The sequence below is a fragment of the Miniopterus schreibersii genome (genome assembly GCF_964146895.1).
Source record: "Miniopterus schreibersii genome assembly, chromosome: 12".
NCBI lineage: Eukaryota > Metazoa > Chordata > Mammalia > Chiroptera > Miniopteridae > Miniopterus > Miniopterus schreibersii.
The window spans coordinates 62,638,494-62,655,203 of NC_138112.1; the positions used below are offsets into that span (position 1 = coordinate 62,638,494).

The following is a 16,710-nucleotide window of genomic DNA, read 5'->3' on the forward strand; positions in this document are numbered from 1 at the left end:
GACGGACGCTTAGGTTGTTTCCATATCATGGCCATTTGTATGTATTCTTTAGAGAAATATTTAGTAAGAGCCTTTGTGCATTCTTAATCAGATTATTTGTCTTTTCATTATTAAGTTGTAATGGTTCTTTAGATATTTGAATCTCAGAGAGGTCAGATGATGGGTCCTGCGCTCCTGAGAAGCAGAACTGAGCCTCCAGCCAGTGCTGTTTCTGCATCCACGTGATCACCGGTCCCCAGTTCAGGCCCACTAGTGGGTGAGGTAGGGTTTGCAATGTCTGTCCAGGACTGTGTTTTATCAGACCTGAAGGTTTTTCTCCTGGGGTTTGCATCACCGGAGCTGACCTTTCTGAGCTCCCCTTCCCTTGTCATGGAGCATGATGCATGCAGAGGAGGAGGGTTGCAGGGCTCAGCACGCTCCCCGCCCCCACCTAGTCCAGCAGTTTTCATACCAGGAGAGTCTTTCTTCCTCTGGCCGCCAGACCTGCCTTTCCGGTGCCCCTCACAGTGCCTGCCTCGTCTTCTGGGCTAAGGTCCTCCAGTTGCAAAGAGAAGTGAGGATCTCCCTCCTCCTGCAGGTGACCTTCGTTCCTCCCCAGACTCTGATGTGCTGTCTCTTTATTTTCTTCCCAGTGGGTAGCATCTTCCCCCTTCATCCCTCCTGGCTTCCTGCCTGGCTGCCATCCCACTGTCCTTTTCACAATTCTGCTGAAAAACAAAATCTCTAGATTGTTATTTTTTCAAGTTCAAGACCTGGGAAGGAACAAGTGAAACAAGTTTCTCACTGATTTTTTTTTTTTTAATTTTCAGATCATGACTGAAAAGGAAGCATCTGGAAAGTTCCAAAGGCTTCCAGAGGCAAGTGAAAATTACCAGGCCCTCTAGGAGACTCTCTGAGTGACCAAAGGAAACAGATCCCCTCTCCCCCACTTAGGAAGCAAAACCACATGGCAAGCTGAGATCCTCTGATCTGACCCCTTTGCCTTAATTGATACCAGACCATTTTAGATTTAGATTTCACGTAATTTGGATAAACGGGAAGCTTCTTCCTTCTAGTCAAAGAGCCACGTTTAGAAAAGACTAGAGAGTCTTAGCCTGGGTTCCCCCAAAGTAGAGCCTAAGACAAAAGTGCAGGTAGTTTATTTGGGAAGTGGGCCCAAGGATCTAAAGAGCATGTCGGGAGAGTGAAATGGGGGGAGGGAAATCCAGTACCAGGATGCATTGTGGAGCTGACCCTCCAGGGGCCTTTCTGAAATGCACCTCAGAATTGTCCAGGGAAGCATCCATCGATCCCACTGATCCAGAGTGGCTCCACAGGCATTGACTCCCTCGTACTTGGACTCGATCGTGCATCAGAGGGCACCCACAGGCACTTCCTAAAGGAGCGACAGAGAGGTCTCAGGACAGGAAGTGAGAGGCAAATGCCCAGGCTTGAGGGCAGGACTGTCTGGTTACACTTGCTCAAAGCTGCACAAAGCCCGCACGGGACTGGTCACTGCAGATTTCCTCTTGAATTTCAGTCTCCTTCTGGCTGAGTAAGAGTGAGGTCAAGAGAATTTTAAAGTCATGTCCAAGAGGTGGCCAGGATTGCAGAGATGATGTGTCTTAGCCAGGACACACAAGTGAAAATAAAATCTCTGAACCTTGGTAACCACGCTCGCAAAATGAGTCAACAATGGTGTCACGCATTTGTCAACCAAGCCAGTGCAAACCTGCACAACCCACAGAATAAATGAGCCAGAAACCTGAGCATCCACTTGGGTCCCCTTAGTCACCTGTCCCATCCACTCTACCTCCTAAATTGTCTTGATACTCTCGCCGCTCCCTCCACCCAAGTGCTGCTGCTCTGGTTTCAGCCACCTCCCTCTCCACCTGTGCATCCCAATCTGTCTCTCTGTATCAATTCCATGCAAATGAAATAAGATATTTCTTGCAGTTGGCTTAAAGCATGGAAGATGCCCTCTAAATGGGGTTATTTATCCTGACAGATATTTTCTGTATCTGTCAGGATAGGCCTGACGATGCTGCAGTAACAAACAACCCTCAAATCTCAGCAGCTTACAGCCACGGAGGCTAATTTCTTACTCACACTACATGTCCATCACAGGTCGGTTGGGAGCTCCGCTGGTGTCATTACCCCTCAGGAACCCAGGCTAATGGAGCCGCCATCACCTCACATATTGCTGGTTGCAATGGCAGAGGGAAAGAATGTTCTGGAAAGCCTTGTATCTGCAACTAAATTCTTTAGCCTAGAAGCAACCTGCATCACTTCAGCTGCCAATTCATTGGTCAGAATAGCCACATGACCCCCATCCAACAGCAGCTGGCCCAGGAAGTCCAATTTTACCATGTGCTCAGAAAACAGAGATCCCAATATATTCGGTGAATGGCACTAATGTCCACCACAGTTATCCACCTCCCTCTTGATTTCTTCAACAGCAAAACAGGGTTCATTGCTTCTGTACTTAACTGGAAGTTGGGGTGATCAAGTCCATGCAGGCTGCTAGGGGTTGAATTCTCCCAGGGTTCCTGAGCTCAGATCTGCTCATTTAAAGTCTCCTGGGTCCTCTGCAGAGCTGGGATTGCTGGGGCTCAGGGAGGAGACAGTGGAGGTCTCTGGTGGGATGGAGAGGTGCTGAAGGCCTCATTCCCCAGCCTTCAGCCCCAGGAAGATTGGGCCTGAACCTTCACAGCACCAGATATTAAAAATGAACAAGCTGGCAAAGCAGGGTTACAGAACTCGTGCCCTATTTTAAATGCTTGCTTTTAACTAATTAATGCCTTTGCCATCTACCCACAGTCCAGTGACTGAGAGAAAAGCTCACTGGGGATTAAGTCTAAAAGTCTAAATGTGATGCGTGAGACCTCCTCTGAGGACGGGGGCAGGGGGGTGGCAGGGGGAAGGTGTTAAGAGGGCAAAGGGCGCTGGGTTTTCAGACTTCTTAGAAGGTTTCCCCATGAGCTTTGTCTTTCAGGAAACTTGATACAACTTCAATCTCGTGGTTATGGGGTCAGTTCAGCCCTCAAGGCAACACCAGTTTATGTTCAAAGTCTGGGACTATTCCATCTGAACAGGGCACAGAGCTGTGGCAGAAACTGCCCTGCCGAGTCTCTCACCAGGCCTGTCATTTCCCTTCATTAGCAGGTCAGTCATCCTTTAGGGGAAGGCTCCCAATTTCTGTGATGAGAGGGGAACTGATAACAGAGAGGGATAGAAAGAGGGATAGGCTGGGACGTGCAGGGGGCCCCAGAAGCCTTTGCCACTTTAGGTAGAGTACTGTCCATGAAATCAGACAATCTAGGTTCGAATCCTGCTTCCATTACTTTTAGCTATGTCACCTTAGGGACACTACAAAACGTCCCTATGCATCAGTTCTTCCATCAGTAAGTGGGGGTAAGGATAGTGCCTATTTGAGGCATTGCTGTGAGGATTTTATTGGGTAATCCATGGAAAGCTCCTTCTAAGAGCTTTCAGCATATAGTGAGCACTCAATAAACATTAGCTGGGGGAGAGAGTAACCAAAGAATTTATATGCATATATGCACAACCCAAGGACACAGACAATGGTGAGGAGAGGGACTGGGGAGGGGGAAGGGACAGGGTGGAACAGGTCATTGGGGAGAAAAAGGGACATCTGTAATATTTTAAACAAAAATAAAATTAAAATAAAATAAAATAAAATAAACATTAGCTGTTATTATTTTGCTAATGCAGACAGTTAGGACTCCCCAAACCCATTCCTCAAAGGACTTCTGAGAACTGGAGCTGAGAAAGAATCACAGGGTCATTGGGCTCAGGGTGCTGTCCATCACACTCACTCTACCAATAAACCAAGGGCAAGGTATGCCTCAGACTAGAAAGTGACCTGGAAGGCAGAAGGCACAGAGAGAGAGAAAGAACCAAGGCTGGGAGGGAGGAAAATACACTGAGGACATATTCAGGAAGCAGCAAGCCTAGAGGTCTTTATTTAGGGGAAGGCCTATTATGTGACAAGAGTCATCCTGACTCTTGCTCCAGAGAGCGTACAAGATGGGACTGGTGGAGAGAAGTTTCCAGTTCAGTTACAGAGATGGAATGGGCTTCCTTACAGTAGTGAGCTCCTGGGCACCTGTGCTTCCTGTTTTGAGGGGTTTCGAGCAGAGGATGGAGGGCCACCTTTCCTACCTTGCACTGTGTGGCCAGGATTATCTCTGAAGTCCCAATGAGCCACTGAGCTATATGATGTGGTGGAACCAAAAATGTACAAGATGGGGAAAGGGGAAGGAACAAAAAACTGAGTACCAGCAGATGAGGCTGGAAGGGGCCTACAGTTGGCCATTAAGCTTCATCCCTTTGGATTACAGATTGTCCATTACAGAAATGTAAAGAATGACAGATAGTCCTATCAGCCCTTTTCATTTTAGTATAAATTAGATACACAGATCATTTCCTCCATGACAGTTGGCTGATGATAGAAGACAGAAGATACCAAGTGAAGAGAGAGAAGGATACGGAGAGTAAAGTGGGCAGGGCTCTGAGACAAACTTCATTAATCTCAACTTTGCCAAGGAGTAGCCCTGGTAGCAACCTGCAATGAAAAAATACTCAGTGGGAAACTTTTGCCATTATTTATTCATTTCAGCAACCAACTACAGAGTACCGACTGTGTGCCATGCTGTGTGCAGGGCACTGGGAACATCAAATGAGTCAGACCCAGTGCCAACCCTCTCAGGCACCCAGACCTATGGGAGACTGGCATGAAAATCATGATCATAAGCCAGCACGACCAGTGCCATGATAGAGGAATGTGCTCAAGCAGTGGGTGAGACTTCCCATCAGCTGCACCCCAGGCTTTTCTCTCAAACCCCTCTTTCCCCTGGGACAAATAGATTAATATGACACCCATTTCACAGACAGCAAAACAGAGGCCCAAAGAGCTTGAGTAATCTTTTTGGGATACAGCAGAGTCAGAATTAGAACAACAAGTGACTCCAGAGCTTGGCAAATGTATGTTCCCCGGGGTCAGCGCCGGGAACATCCCTCAGCCCATAGCCTCTCCCCTCCGTGGGCTGGCTTGCTGCCCTCCCTCCTTCCTCTGCTGCTTCTCCAGGGCAAGGAAGACGAAAGATGACTGTTGTGGTGAGGGTCTGTCTGGGGCTCTGGGCAGGCGGGTAATTAGGCTCGGAGAGAAGCCATCTGCTTCAGGCCCCTGGGGTCTTGGGCACGCTGGGGCAGCACAGCTGCTCCCCACCGGCCGTGGAGGCAGCTCTCACGGTGGGGTCCCGACGTGCAAAGGGTTTAAACATCTCTGGTCCTGAGAAGGCCTGACCGCCTCCCAACAGCAGGGCTTTGGGTGAAGAGCCAGGGGCTTGGTCAGGTCTTTATTTCCTTGTCTGGGTGCCCTACTTTTTTGGGGCCCAGGGCCAGGGCTGCAGGGATGGAGGTAGGTGGGTGGGGAGGGTAGGCACAGGTCAATCATCAAGCTGCAGAGATGGGAGAGATCTGGGCCAGCACCACATGGGCCCTTCCTCTCTCTAGAAGGATAAGATGAGGCCCAGGGAAAGGGAGGGAGCGGACCAAGATTCCACAGGGAAACACTATTTCATCCTTTGCTGGGACCAAAGAGGGAATTGGGGGTTGGGGGGTGGTCAGGCTGAGCTCCGGAAGCCACAGCAGAGACAAATTCCTGCTGGGGGGATGGGAGGCTCTTCCTGGATGAGGTGGCATTTGAATGGAGCCTTGAAGGGTGCTGGGGATTCCGCGTGAATCAAACCAGCGACCAGAATCAAACCAGGGACCCTTCAGTCCTCAGGCCAACGCTCTAACCACTGAGCCAAACCAGCCAGGGCACATTTCAAATTCTTTAAACTCGCATATGGGCCAGACTTGTCCTATGGCCTCCAGCCTACAACTCCCAGCCAATTTGCCATGTCCAGATAATCCCTGCTCTCCCCACCTTCTCTTGGCCTTTGAAGAAGGACCGCCAGAGGGGCTGCGGGTCCTGCTTCAGCCTTCCTCCTGCCCAAAAGGGATTGACTGGTGACAAGAGCCAGTCAGAGCTCAGAAGCTAGGAGGGGGCAGGAGCTCCTGACAAAGGAGAAAGTAGGTGAGCAGCCATCAAACCCCATCTGCAGCTAGTGTATGGGATTGATGGATTTTAATTACATCTCATTCTAATCCTTAACATTTATCTAAAAAGTGACGAGGGCGGGCAGGAGGGCGGGTCACAAGTGTGCTCAGCCCCGGGATTGCAGTGTGTCTAATTAGAAGTTTTCTCCCTCCCGATCACCTAAAGTCAAATTCATTTACTCTGCTCGAATTGAGGGTTTAATTGGATTCTTGTTTTCCCTCCTCCTGCCTTCTCCCCAATCTCCTCTGCCTTCTCTCCGTGTGGGAAGCAGGCCACAGCATCTCGTTATAAGAGAACATCCCTTTAAGGACCCCCGTTTAGGACTGTCTGTGCCAGCCCTCAGAGCAGCAGCAGCAGCCACTCAGGGACCCAATTAGTATTAAGGCCATCGTGATTTAGACCCTTGTGATGATGTCGGATGGGCACTGGGTGGCCCTGGACAACAGTGGGTCTCTAGGTCCAGGTTTCTAGGTCCACCCCCGCCCCCCTGTGCTAGGCCAAGAGGACCTCTGTCCTCGAAATCCATCCTGTGCCTGAGTGGGCTTAATAATCCGGTCCTGGAAGAAAAGTGGTGGAGCACAGCAATTAGAGGCCGAGCCAGCTACGTCTGGGGACATCGTGGAGGCACTAAAACCACTAATTCTTTTGCCAGATAATGAGGTTTCTTTCCCTTTTTGTCACCCCTCTCTCCCCTTGTTAATTAACACCCAGCGCAGCAGTTTCTCCCTGGCTGATGGGCTGGTAATCAGAGGGGACAGAAGGCAGGAGGCAGCAACCCACTTACCAGGAAAGTCCTCTCCTCTGGGTCAGACGCTCTGGGTCCGGGAGAGCGGAGGGAGAAGGGGAGGCACAGACACAGCACAGAAGGTCCAGGCACCAGTCCCACTGTGTGCTGGCCGGAGACAGCATCTTACAGAGCGGAGATGGCCTGGAACCCAGCTCAGTTGCTGGGGAATGTGATCCAGCCACTCGGAGCCTCAGGGTCCCCACTGTGACACACGGTTAACAGATTTCTGTGGAGACTCAACGTGTCTAACGTGCACTGAGAACCCACCACAGGCAGATAACAGAACACTGTGCTGTGTTAGTTGTTTTAAGCACTGAACAAGGCACCTGGCACACAGCAAGAGCTCAGGAAATAATCACCATTATTACCCTTTAACCTTGAGCAAGTTAGCAAACCTCTCTGCGCCTTGGGCTTCCCCATCTGTGAAATGGGGCCAATCACTGCCCCCTTCCTATTCCTTGTTGTGAGAAGCACTTTGTTCCATTCACGTTAGGAGAACACATATGTTGGTGATGATTACCTAGTAGCTCTCTGGACTTGGGCAAGCCGCTTAACTTCTCCGGCCCTTAGTTCCTTTATCTGCAAAAAAATAAATAAAAGATTAAAAAACGAACTCCATCTGTCCTGTCTACATCCCAGGGTTGCTGTGATAATTAAATGGATGGTGTTGATGAAAACATTTGGTGATCTGTAAGTGCTCTACAAATGTTAACTGTTAGCATCACTCCATTGGAAGGTAATTAGCTGGAAAATAAAGGGAAAGACTCAAGTCTTTCCCATACAAACTGTACTGCTGGGTACCCAAATTGTAGATGAGGGACACTTCTCTCTTTAGAAGTACCCAGCTAATAAATAAGGAGGGGGTGATAGGATTAGAATCTCACCATTTTGCAGCCCCTAAGGGATTAATGGATCTAGATATTGAACAGCCGCAGCTGCTAACATCCCCAGACTGGAGGCGTTACGTGTGGGCATTATGTGCCTCCTGACAGAAACACGAGGTTGTCTCACTATAAAAAACCAAACTTGAATCTGCTCAAGCTTCAAAGGCTAATTGTCAATTTACCATAAATACAGAGAACAGAGGAATGATTTAGAAGACACCAGTGAAGTCCACCCTGGGATAACACAGGTCAAACATCTGGTTTCTTTTAAAAAGTGTTTTGTTTTGTTTTTAAAGAGAAAAGTATAGCCACTTTGGAAGAAAGTTTGGCAGTTTCTTACAAAACTAAACATACTCTCACTATATGATCCAGCAACCTTGCCCATTGGTAGTTATCCAAAGGCAGTTGGAAACGTGTCCACACAAATTATGGAGAACAAGTGTCAGGAGACCTTCTCCTTCTCACTGTTCAGGACAGTACAAGTGCTGTTGGCCTCAAGGATCCCCAGCCTGCGATGCTGGCTCAGACTTGGTGCTCAATTAAAAGCCTTTGGCCTTGATCCTGGGGGCTAGGGGTGTGTAGAATGGGTGGGGAGGGGGAAGGGCTCCGTCCCTCCAACCCGGCAGCGCAGGAAGAGGGCTCCTGGTAGGCTCCACGGCTGACATGCAGTATAACCAGGCTACACCATCCCGCCTACCTGCCCGCACCCAGCCTGGGTGACTGGGTGCCGAGTGAAGACAAACGATCGTGCTCCTTCGCTAGACTGGAGCTGCCGGCCGCAGGGTAGGAGGGCTCTGTGGGGGGAGATCCTCCTATCCACTCGTTCAGGTTCTAGGCTTCCTTTCTAGCAGGAGGGCGGGGGGTGCAGGAAGTGAACTTTAAACACAAGTAAATAATTTATGTGGAATATTAGAAGGACAAGAGTGCTAGGAGATACAAGGAAAGTCAGGCAAGAAAAGGAGATGGAGTATGGGGGAGGGGGTGCCTACAACCCCACCCCCTTGCCTTAAAAGTTCTCCATAGTGCTGGTGATCATCTAACTATATCTCTCACTCATTTATCTCTTTAGCGTCTGTCTCTCTCCCTCCACTCAGATGGATGCTCCATGGGTCAGGAGTTTTGCCTGTTTGGTTCACAGCTGTTCTCATGTAAGTGCTCCGTAAGTATTTATCACATGAATGAAACAGTCTGTGTGCCTGGCATCCCTCCTGATGTCCCCTGCCCTCCCTCTGGGAAGGGAGTTTATTTTGGCAGCTGCTGCTCCCCTGCCCTGACCACCCCAGGCACCAGCCGGGAGCCAGATTGGCTCCCACTCACCACTTCCCTAGGGAATGTGGATGGTGGCTCTGCTTCCTGCCCTACAGTGGATGGGCCTTGCTGAGGCTGGGGCCTTGGTCCTTAGTCTTGGAAGACATTCATGACACTGGCTAAGAGTTCAGAGGCCCCTTCACTAACTGTAAAGCTCCCCAAACACTGTGGTTTAGGGTTTTTTACGGAGGTTTCATTATGGAGACGTGATTGATTAGATTGTTGGCCATTGGTGATTAGCTCGATCTCCAGCCTACCTCCCTCCCCTCCACAGTCTTCTAATCAAGGCTTGGTCTTTCTGGTGACCAGCCCCCATCCTGAAGCTATCTAGGGGCCTGCCAAGAGTTGCCTCATTAGAGTAAAAGACTCTCCTAGCGCCCTATCACTCAGGAAATTACAAGGGATTTCAGAGCTCTGTGTCAGGAAGCAGGGACAAAGACTACATGTCTTTCTATGATGCTACATTAACCAAGCCCCCACTGCTGGACATGTAGGTGGCTCTGGATGTTTCATTCTTGGAAATGGAGCTGCAGCGAGCATCCCATGGCCTACATCCAGCGCTCACTCTGAGTCTGATGTTTTACACATGTCAATGTGGTCTCTAGGCTTCTGTGAGATCTTAAGCAAGTCCATTCCCCTCTCTGAGTTTTAGTCTCCTCCATACAATGAGAGGACAAGATGGTCTCAGAGGCCTTTTGGGCCCCCACCTTGTGGCAAAGCTCTGTAAACACCCTTCAGCATAGAAGAGAGCATACAGAGTGGGGGCTCTGACATCTCACAGCCTGGACTGAAATCCCAGCTTTGCCAGATACTAACTATGTGACCTTTGGCACCTGCAGACCCCGTACCCCCTTCTCCTAAACTCAGGATGGCATATAAGCCTTTTTCCTGATGGGCTGTGGGTCTCATATTCTTGTGGGGCCCCCATACGTATGTAATTAAATTTGTTTTTTTCCCTCCTGTTAACCTGTCTTGTGTTAATTTGATTATTAGACCAATCAAAGAACCTGGAAGTATAGAAGGAATTTTTTTCCTCCCTAACAGTTCTCTGTGCCTCAATTTTCCTCATCCATGCAATGGGAATAATAGTAATGCCCACCTTGTGGGGATGAGGGAGGAAGCCAGGAGATAGCCCCGGCTGGCTCCTAAAGGTTCATTGTTGTGATGAGAAGATTGGTTTTTCAGTCTTTATTTCATCAGCCATAATGACACTGTCCCTGACTTACCAAGGAAACAGGCTCAGAGAGAGAACATGACTTGTGCAGGTCACATTGCCAGCTCGGGCATGTGGGCAGGGTTATCCATGCCTCCCAATTCAGGGTTCTCTGCATCTGGAAAGCAGGCCCCCAGTGGTGGCCCAGCCCACGGTGGCTTAGGGGACCATGGAGACCGTGTGACAGAGAATCAAGCCAGTGGTTCCTCTGCCCCCCCCCCATATTGGAACCCCAGGCCCTACCCAGAGGCACCTCTTTTAAAGGGTGAACATGGGTGAGTCAGAGGAGGAGCAGCAGCAGCCCACACATGTCAGGTTGTCAAAACCAACACCAGGTGCTGCTGAGTTCAAGGAGCCAGGGTGACTAAATGCTTATGTTGGGGGGGGAATGTTTCACTTTTTCCCCCCAAACAAAAGGTACGCAGCACCCTGGTAGTTCAGGTATAGGCCCAACAGCAGGGGCAGTGGGAGGACTGATGGCCCTGCCCCCAGTGAGCCTCAGCTGCTGGGTGGAAGAGCTGGCCAGGCCCCGGGAGACTCAGGCTCCTTTAGACTCTGTGCTCTGAGTGGTCCTGCAGTCGGAGCTACAGTGGCCAGGGGAATGTCTAGGGCTTTCCACTTCCCCAAGCTTTGCCCTGGGGGTGTGGGCACAGGTCCTGTCTGTTCCCAGGTCCTCCAAACCTATTTGGGTAGGAGCAGGGAGAAGTTGAGGCAAGCACGTGGTCCATCTCCTGTGCCCACCCAGCAATGCTCCTCCCCATCACTCTGCCTCGCCCAGCCTGGGGAACGGGGAGTGTCATCTGCTTTGAGGACTTGGAGCATCCTGCATCTACCAAATCTTTGGTCCTTCCATCCCCCTCCCCCCAGGCATCAGTTTTTTAGACTCAATAGGCAAGAATATCCACTGGTCGTCCCTCCCCTGCAGCAGTGAATGTTCTGAGTCCAATTGCCCTATAGAGAAAGAGGAAATGCCAGGGAAAGAAGGAAGATTAATATTCCAAAGAGAAAGCCATCTGGCCATATAATTTTACATTCATTCTTGTGATCAATTAATCTCTGTCTTCCTTAGACTATAAATTCCATGAGGGCAGGACCCGCATCTGACTTGACTCACTCTGGTATCTCTTGGTGTCTGGGGAGGGGCCTGACAAATAGAGAAGAATGAAGATTAAATGAATGAAGAAATGGCCATTCACCTTCCTCAGGCTCTCTGGGTGAGCTCAGAAAGCACCCCTAGAACCATGGAAATAAGGGAGCTGAACCAGACCTATGGTTGCCAAGCTGGGTCTGTGAAAGCAGCTGTGTGGATCCTATTTTCAAGAATTTAAAGTCCAATAAAGTCAGCACCCCCTCCCCTCCCCACTGGATGGCCTGCACAAGATCACCAAGATAGCAGCCCCGTTGGTTTGACCCAGAGTCATAACATCTGTCAGGGACTGAGGTTGGCTGTTGGTGACATCACAGACCTCAACCCCAATTCCAGATTATGTGGCCAGTACTTCCAGTACCCACATTGCACTCCACGGGCCTGTGAAGGTCATTGCCACCCTGCAAATGTGAGCTGTGTCTGACAAAATACAGAGTGGGGCAAAAGTAGTTTTACAGTTATGAGTTTGCGAAACATAGTTTATTACTGTCTTATTATTTATTAATCATTGTACTATTTTCCACTTAAACAACTATAAACCTACTTTTGCCCACCCTTCTAGAAGCTGAGAGACCACATGGAGGGACCCAGTAGTTCCAGTCATCCCAGATGAGGCCAATTTAACCAGCCAATCCCAGGGATTCTACCAATTGACAGCAGGCAAGTGGGCCAAGCCCTCCCCAGACCAGCAGGATCGCACAGCTGATCCCAACTGAAACTGCTGACCCCCCCAAATCATGAGCTAAAGAAGTGGCTGTTGCATTGAATGACTGAGTTGTGGGATGTTCTTTGCATAGCAAAAGTACCTGATACAGAGGTGAAGTCATGGCCCACGTCACACAGCAGGGCTGGGACTCAAACCCAACCTTTCTGGCCACAGAGCACATGTTCTTAACCACTGACACTTTAGTGCTTGCAAAGTACATTTATTTTCATTGCAAGCCCTTAGTGAGTCCATGAATCTGTCCAAACAGAAGCTCAGAGATGTCAAGGAACCTACCTAAGGTCACACAGCTAGTCAGAGCTGGAAGAGGCCATCCAGCCCAGTTCTTCTGATTTCACATTCATGCTGTTCCCACTGCTCCATGAAGGCTGGAACAGCCAGAGCCTGGGGCACTGGTTTATGAAGAGGTCTCTAAGGTCCTCCACATGACTCCTTATATTTCATGAAAGGACTGATTTTCTCCCTCCCACCATGAAATTTTCAGACAGAACAGGTGGCTCCTCAGCCAGGGAGCTATGACTGCTGAACTGACCCTGCCTGCTCCCCGATCCTCCCCTCACTGCCCAGTAGGAGCTGTCGGTTGTCTTGGATACAGCAGGTGATGGGAAAGGATGGTGGCTGAGGTCACAGCGGGAACTGGGCAGGCCGTGGACAGGGAGAAATGGCTTCCCAGACAGACTCATGCCCTTTCACCCACCCTGGAATGAAAGAGGAGGACATGGCTGGTCTGGCCAGGCCAAGCCAGCATCAGAGCCCTGAGGTCTCCATAAGATCCCCGGGAGGAAGAAGAATGGGCTTAGAGCAGGGGGAAGGCAAGTCAATCACTCAGGCCCTTCAGGTATGATCATAAGGCAGTGGGGGTGGAATGCCAGGCACCCATCTGGAGTGCCAGGGGTGGAAATGGCCACTGGCAGGGCCAGCTGAAGCCCTGCCCTGACTGGGCATCTGCAGAGCCAGGCTCTAGAGATGTCTGCTTCCCAGAGGTGGGAGTGAAGAGGCTGCTCTCTATCCCACCAAAAAGTGAAATAAACATGGAAGGGACAGCTGCAGCATGGGGGGAAGATGCCTGGAAGCCATTCAGATCTGAATCCCACACGCTCTGCCTCCTAGGAGTGGGACTTTGGGCTGGTTTCTTCATCTTCGAGCCTCAGTTTCTTATCTGAGAAATAGGGGGAACCGTCATGTATCTCAGAGGTGGCTGTGAGGCCTGAATGAGAACGTGCTGCGAGAGCTTCTTGTAAACCATAAATGTTATGCAGGCTGAGGTGACGAGGGGACACTGTCTATCTGGTGCCTCCAGCCCCAGAGCTCCTCCAAGTCCTGGATGAAACCCCATAAACTCCATTCCTCAAAACACCCATTAGAAACCACTTGGCCTAAGTGGGGAAATTAAGAGCCAGAGAGAAGGGCTCTGCCTAGATTCCACTGGGCAGCGAGTGCAGGCCTGGCCCTGAAGCTGGGTCTCCTGACTCAGGGTCTTTCTACTGCACTTCGTTTGCCATCCAAGTTCACCCTCCTGGGTCCCATTTTTCTCTGGCCTTCAGGGATGGAGGGGAGTAGGGTGCACTACTCCCTGCTTCCTTACTGGTTAATCCACTCCCCCTTCCAAGTCATCTGAGGCAGCCAGATCACATTGGGGGGCTGGGCCTCCCCTGGGAGGTGCTGTGATCATATATGTGTTAAAAGGAATAGAAAGTCCTGGGCAGCCCCTGTGGGAGACATGAGAGATTGAAAAGTGTTCTGGGGCAGTCCATGTGGGAGACAGCAGAGATTGAAAAGCCCTTGGTCCCTCCAATCGCATCAGCAACTCTCCTTGTCTTGATGGGGGTCACTACTGGCTTTGCCATACTCTGAAGGGACTCCCTCACTCTCACCATGGCCATCAGAAAAATAGTAAAATCTTTCATGCTCTAGACAGAATCCAAAGTCCGCCCTCTCGTTACCGGGCCTGGGAGGACCTTCGGTAACTTTCAGAGAGCTCAAAGGTGGCTTCCCTCCTGCGGGGCGAGCCAAGCTCCGCAGCCCCTTCAGTCTGCGCATGCAGAGCCCACCCAGCCATCTGCTCCCAGTGGAGAAGAGCGGAGGGGTCAGGCTGGCTCAAAGCATAAAAGGATAAATACAAAGGAAAGTAAGTCTTTCCTTTTCCAATCTGGGCTCCCTCCCCAGAGGGCAGGCTCCGCTCCCAGGCTCTAGTGATCTAGTGACCCAGGGATAGACTGCACCTTTATAAGCAAAAATAAACGCAAAAATGTATTTATGCGTCTTCCTCGGTCACATAAATAGCAGCATCCTATACACATTGTTCTGGACCTTGCTTTCTTCACCCAGTAGCCTGTCTTGGTGACCTTCCCTCATCAGGATATGGAGAGCTGCTTTTTTCTTCTTCGTGGCTACATAGTATTCCACCCCCTGGCTAGTCCATCTTTTAGTTGCCAGCCTGCTAGTCATGGCCTCTTCTACCGTTTCCCATCAAGCTATCAGAGTGCTGCAATAAACCGTAGGATGAATTCCAAGAAGCTGAACCTCTAGGTAAACGAATATGTGTGTTTATAATTTTATAGGTAATGTCAAAATGCCCTCCCTAGAGGTAAAACCAGATTGTATGAGAGACCTATTTTCGCCACACCAATTGCAATTCAGTATATTGTATTTTTTTACCTTATTCAGTCTGATGGATGAAAATACTATCTGCTTGCCTTTAATTTGCATTTTTCTTATTAAGGGAGATGAGCAGCTCTGCATATGTTGAAGAGTCATTTGTAGCTCCTTCGCCGAAACTTTCCCCACCTTTCTTATGGTTTGGGTTTTTTTTCTTATCTTATTTGTAGAAGGGCTTCACATATTACAGAACTTTCTCATTTATTTTTTGACTCTGTTTACAGTATTTATTTCCATGCACATTTAAACAATGTCATTGCATTTACTGATCTGAATTTTGTGGAGTTTCTGGGGTTTGTGTCATACTCAGGAACCCTTGGAATTGTACCTTGACCCACACGACTCCCCATGTGGGTGTCTCGCCTGACCTTTCCCTCCTGGTTTGACCCACTGCCAATGCTGACACCTGAGATCTGCTTCCAGCTGCTGCGGGGCAGCTCCTGGCTTTGGCTGGGCATCCCCTTGCTCCTCTGTGCCCGCTGCCCCTGCAGTGTGGCCCTTGGCTTCCTGTCACTTCCCAGCCCCCAGCTCTGTGCCTGTCCAGCTTCCTGCCAGCCTGCTCCAAGCCCTCTGGCCCCCACTCAGCACCCCACCCCCTCCAGGAGAAGCAATGTCTTAATCACTCCCTCCTCATTTCCTATCTCTCCCCCACGGACCTGACTGGTCCCCACCCCAGCCTTCTGGCTCCTTCTAGAACACAGCTACACACAGGGCCTTTACCTAGATGCTCTGGCTCCTCGTTCCAAGCCAGTACGGTAGGGAATCCATGGACAATATGTTGGGTGACTGGGGGGAGGAGTAGCAGAGTGGGAGCCAGGAAGGAGTCTCTCCCAGAGCCTTTGTTAGCAAATCCCAATAAGGCTTCTCTTTCACAACATCTTAGCTGAATTTCTATCTTTATTAATCAAATAAAAAATTTAATTAATTACTTTAAATGGCTCTAATTGAATCTAGAACGAGAGCATGGACAAAATCCTGGGAAGTAATGAACCCAGGCATTTCCAGCATCTGGAGTTGAAATGATCTTTAATTTCAATTTGAGTGTAAAAATAATGTGACAGCAGCCAAACGCTTCCCTCCCAGCCTTCTCGAAGGGAGATCTGAGCGGCAGAGGTTGTCCAGGGTTGCAAGGAAAGTCAGTGCCATCAATAACATGCCTGCATTAATATTTAGGAAGCCAGCTAGGCATCTAGCACCCCAGGCTCTCCTCCCCTAGCCTAAGGCTGGCCCTACGTCCCCAGCTTCTTAGGGCAGGAAGGGTGGCATGGTCTCCCCGAGGCCCACCATCAGGCCAGCGTCTAGCCAACTTCCTGCTCATTGCCCCCTGCATTAGTTTCCTGGGCCTGCTGAAATAAGTCAATGCCAGAAGTGTATTCTCTCATGGTTCTGGGGTCAGAAGCCCAAAATGTGATACTTTGAAGACTTTAGGAGAGAATCCTTCCCTGCCTCTTTCAGCTTCTGGTGTCTCTTGGCATTCCTTGGCTTGTGATAGCATCATCCTCACCCCAGCCCCATCCCTGAGATGGCCCATTTGGGGGCATGGGCAGGGCAGAGAGGTGGTGCTGGTGCAGCTCATTGGGAGTTGGTTCTGGGGCCTCTGGGGAGCCTTCAAGCAGGGTGACGAGGCTGGGAGGTGGCTGGTGAGTGCCAGCCACCCTGGTAGAAGGAGCAGATGTCCCAGCCTCTCCTTGTTCCCTGGCAGGCCTCATCTTTTATAAATAGTTGTACTTGCTGGGAGCCAGAGTGGGTTGAGGCTTAGCATCTCTGACTGACAGCCCAGCAGAGCCAGGCAGGCCCATCTGCCCAGGGCTATGGATGCTCACATAACACCCCCTCCCCACAAACAGCCCCGACACCCATGAGGGTGTCATTGCACCCAG

General features: G+C 50.1%; 1 long non-coding RNA gene across 5 annotated transcripts in view; it reads left to right on the plus strand.

The window, feature by feature from the left end:
- The window catches only part of LOC308565711, a 124,635-nt gene extending 109,673 nt beyond the window's left edge, over nt 1-14,962 (plus strand). For 3 of the 5 annotated variants that reach the window (XR_014000066.1, XR_014000068.1, XR_014000070.1), the window contains 3 exons: nt 810-857; nt 8,850-8,928; nt 11,371-14,962. This is a non-coding gene — a long non-coding RNA (uncharacterized lncRNA). Of the gene's footprint in view, nt 1-809; nt 858-8,849; nt 8,940-11,370 lie in introns of all 5 variants that reach the window. The other 2 variants (XR_014000067.1, XR_014000069.1) reach the window with 2 other exon arrangements.
- Nucleotides 14,963-16,710: the final 1,748 nt, after the last annotated feature.